Here is a 5,104-nt window from a genome sequence, read left to right as displayed (position 1 = left end):
TTTAGGTAGAAGTCAATAAGTGAAGCAAATCAAACTATGAGAGGTCAAAAAATGCCATGAAAAATTCCGCTCTCTGCTCATTACCATCAATAAAGTACCTACCTAAGCAAAGGCAATGATACAGCCGACCATGTATAATAATAAATTTACTAATATACCAACCAATCATAGGTCAAAAATATCCAAGTTGAAGTGGCAATGGGCGGCTCACATCACTCAGAAGAACAGATAGCCGCTGGGGGAGAAGTTCTCGAGTGGCAATCATAAACCGCAAGACAATGTTGGCAGCCCTCCCACTAGGTTGACTGAGGACATTGTGAGAATTGCAGGCTAGAGTGAATAGGCTGTTACTGAACCAGTACACAGATACCTTGGGCGACATCTGTAGGTGAGATAGCGGTCAATCACGGTCAATTGTATGGAAAAAAAAACTGTGGATTGTGGCTAGTTGTGATTATATTCTGGCGTTCTAGAGGGAGGCCTTTGTTCAGCAGTGGAAGTCTTCTGGCTGATGATGATGATGATCACACCAATTAACCAAGTCCGAAAGTAACCTAAGCTAATGTTATGAGTAAACATTCATATTTTTCATACAAATATCTGCCCCGCCTGGGTATCGACCTCAAACTTCGTATAAATAATCGCCATATATAAAACATATTTAAGAGAAATCTCATATCAACTCATTACATCTAACAATACTCGTCGCACACGATTCATTACTTGTTATTATATATGGACAAAAATTACTTAATTCTCTTGCTAAAAAGTTTTCAAAACTTCCTCAGAAAACTACGCAGTTTGACATTTGGTTTGCTAGCTTGACGTTTGTTTGTATCATTTAGGTATGACGAATGTGTGAGAACACGAAAAGTACAAAATTTTCTTGAAATCAGCATAAAAACTTGCTTTAAACCATATCTTGAGCAAGCAGAATGTTGGAAAGTATAATTTGAATTATTTATTGGAATTTTAGGTCCTTTTTCAGTTAATAATCCATTTACCGGTGTTTTACCGGTTTTTAAATGAAATTGTGAAACGCGCTTTATTAATCCATTCGTTCTTTCCATTTTTTTTCCATTCACGAAGCCCTCCCGAAGATCAACTCGAAAGTAGTCTATGGTTTCGACACAAACGACACGTAAACGAAGTTACTTCGTGGTAGCACTCGCAGACGAACTTCGTTCAACTTTCGTTGCGGGCGAAGTTTCCAACTTCGAGTTTCGTGGGTAGCACTCCTGAAACGGTGCAGCAGCAGGACGTCGCTTTTTCAATGCAAAGTAAGCTCTTAGGCTGTTTAGTTTGATCAAAACGATTTGCCGGTTAAAGAAGAAATCACTGTAAAACAATGATTTTTAAAGTGTCGAATTTTTGCTACTTGTTCAGTCGCAGCTACTTGTTCAGGAGCGGCCATGGTAGTGAAAAATATTGGAGCATGCACTCTATTCTCAAGACACTAGAGTTCATGCTACAATATTTTTGACACCTTTCCTGCTCCAAAATATTTGTTGGCGACTGTTCATTTTGTTTTCTGAGGTTGAACTGCCTTAACGGCCAAAAAAATATGAATACAAAAGATTTATTTAATTATCTGTTTAAGTATACCTACCTAGTGCCATCCACAGACGCGTGGTTTTGTCAAAATTAGACATTAATTGTAATATTGTATGGACACCTTTGGTAATTTGGATATATTTAGTAGTAACTCATGCATTTGCTCTTGAACATCATCATTTAATGAAGAGGAACTAATGATAAAGACAAGTGAAGACCACAGTTGATTACCGGAGTTAGGTACTACTCAATAACAGGTATTTCACGGGTTTAACTAATTATTTTAACACAGTTGCTAAGCAATTTATGCTCCTCGTAATGCATATGGTGAAATTGAATGGGTGGTGAAGCACCAGGACTCTTGAATAATGAATGTCTCTGCATCGGAAAAAGCACTCTTTCGTAAAAGGTGATGAGCAGTTGATATTAAGCTATTGTATCTTATATATTATTCACATTAAAAATCATGGAAAATATAAACACTGTTTGTACCTATTGTTTGGGCATTTAGGACACAGTTTCCATTTCTATAATGCAGTTACAATTCCTGACTTATTATTTGTTCATAGCCTGTGCCTTACATTAGACATGGGTAATTTCAACTCTCGAGCCCAAGGCCCAATCCGCACTGGGCCGTGTGGGAACTACAGCCTGAGCTCTCTCATTCTGAGAGGAGGCCTGTGCCCAGCAGTTGGACGTATATTATATAGGCTGGGATGATGATGATGATAATTCTATAAAGAAAGCATTCATTAATATCTTTTGGCAGATGATCTGAGCAGAACGGAGGGTCCACGCAGCCGGAAACCTGAGAGGGATGCCAAAGTTGTATCCGACTGCATCCACACCTGCCCCGGGGATGGCTCTTGCTGCAACAGGAGCACCAAGCAGCAGTATGGGCTCACGAAATGCTCCTGCAACTTGCCAACCCCACTTAAGTGTCACCAGCAAAGTAAGCTTCACTGAATCCATTTCTGTGTGTAATTAGGTATGTTTATGATAGGGCTATCTGTCTCAGTGCCGGATTAAGACTATTTGATGCCCTAAGCAATCCACGTCTGTGGAGCCCCCGCCCTCCCCATCCATAAGATTTAATCTAGTATGGATTTAAAAAAAAAATGTATTTATTACAACGAAATAAATCATTACGCACCTTATAAGACGATAGAGATATGGATCTAAGCATTTAATTAATTTTGCGAAATGTGACTTGCGACTTTTGTGTTTATGGTGCCCCCCCCCAAGATGTGATGCCCTAAGCAATTGCTTAATTTGCTTATGGGCTAATCTGACACTGATTGTATACCTTTTTGTTGGTAATGATTATATTGTACTGTGGGGACTGTAACTAGGTAAGAGCTTAGGTACTGGGGATCAACGCGCGTGACTTTAAACTTAGTTCAAAATAAACAACTTCTCAATCATTTGGATTTATTTCAGAGCTTAAAAATACATTTACATAGCATAGCACCAGCCGCTTAGGCTATCGGGAGCAATCTGCGCTCCGGCATGTATACCGCTGTCAAACTGTTTTAAAGTTATATTCTAGAAACATATATAAAAAAACATATCAGTTTATACAAACTAGATTAATCTAACCTGCCAGGTGGTCAGTTTTACCACCTGCCAGCGGTATACAGCCTAGTTCCTACATATCCCTCCTTCCTCACAGAGGTGGGGACCTACTCTACGCCCTACCTAACGGGGACATTACAGACAGAAAAGGGTCTTTGCTAAAGACTATGTAGTCACATCCTTTTCATGAAACTCTAGTCTATGTTATTACAATCATAAATAGGTTTATATATTTCAAAAATTTCAAAATCAAGGATGGGACTTCGCCGTCCAAAAAACCCCGTAACAAAAAAGGTACGGCGCCTTTTCAGTAAAAAGCCTAGCTACTAAAGACGCGTGACATTGCCTGTGCAACCCGACACGTCATTCTTGCTTCTGAAACACCCGTGTCACATTTACTCTTTGGCCATAATGCCACTAGACAACGGTGCCTCATGGCAAGAATATCATACTGCCAACATCTGCACACTCGCATATGTTGCTAGCATAATCTGTGCATGCTGCCAACATCCGCTCTACTAGCAAATGTTGCTAGCATAGCGTCTATGCTGTCAGCATCCGCTTTAACAGCAGTTGCTGCCAACAAGACCCACTGGTATCTATTCCTAGACAGAGCATTAGGACAGCGGTAACTGCCATAACATTCCATCTATTACCGGAATAGATGAGATGCATGCAAACCCAGGCCCCTCCATGAGGTGCACCTGAGCTTTCATCCAGCTCATGGTTACCAAGATCAATGTGCTCACCTAAAATACCGAGCTGAACACATCGATTACCTGTACCACTATCTACTTTTTTTTGTTTCCAAAGACCAAAAATTCAATTCATTTATTGAAAAACCACAGGATCAAGTAAATTCAAATTAAAATATTTCATATATTTCTTCAGCAGTGGGGGGGCTTCATGCTTCTTGGCTTGGCCCTGGTGTTCAAGTTCTTGTTTCTCAGCACCCCGAGCAGAGTTGCCGTTCAACAACGACAGCAATAGCCGCTGGGTTTCCATCTTATTCTTATTTCACAGCCATGGCCTCAGTGTTCCATCTTATTCTTATTTCTCAGCCATAGCTCCAAGTTTTCCATCTTTTTCTTATTTCACAGCCATGGATCCAAGTGTGGACCCCTGGGCAAGCTCCATCGGCGATCCCAGTTAGCTGTGTGAACTTCTGTTGCTTGAAAACTATTGAAAGGCACAGAAAATCAAACATTATATACACCATCAATTAACACCACATATTTCTGGGCATATTGAACACATGAAGGTATGAAGTACTCCCACATGCTGAGATAAACTAAAACTACTCATTCTTTATATATAGAAATTCACATCATATATGATTACAGTTCACATTGGAGATGTATGAACAGGCAATCTCATATTCGTGAAGTTGAATATGTAAACAATTAAAATAATTTCAAAATGTAAATAAAGTTATAGTTATTGTTATTTGGTGCTCCAGCGATGTCGTCAGACATCAGTTTTGATAAGAGCAGCTGGGAGCTGCCATCAGTTTTCATCAGCCACTGCATGGCTGCTGCAGATTGCCATCTCATTTCTGTATTTAATTAATTGATCTCCCAATATGAAACACACAAAAAAAAATATATTTTAGCACATAAAATTCATTATATCATTAATAGCATAAAAGGAAAGTAAATTAAATTAAATATTATTAAATCAACATAACCTAACTAACTAAACTAACCTAAACTTCACACTATATCTATAAACTTTCCTACTAAAAAATCTTCAGTCTATTCACATTCACTAAGTCCTGCTTTCCTGATCGACGAAGCCAAATCTAACGAATTACATAATTAACCCTACTGACTCGCCTTATCACCCTATAGAGGCCCTTAAACAATCTCGACAATTTAATAGACTTATCAGTGACCCTTTGGGGCAAAATAACATTACCAGATCTCCTGGCTCGAATGAAACTGCCTTAGCCTCCTGTCATCACTGCCTTCTGTTT

This window comes from Choristoneura fumiferana, chromosome 28 (assembly GCF_025370935.1).
Source record: "Choristoneura fumiferana chromosome 28, NRCan_CFum_1, whole genome shotgun sequence".
NCBI lineage: Eukaryota > Metazoa > Arthropoda > Insecta > Lepidoptera > Tortricidae > Choristoneura > Choristoneura fumiferana.
Note: the sequence above shows the minus strand (reverse complement) of the source record.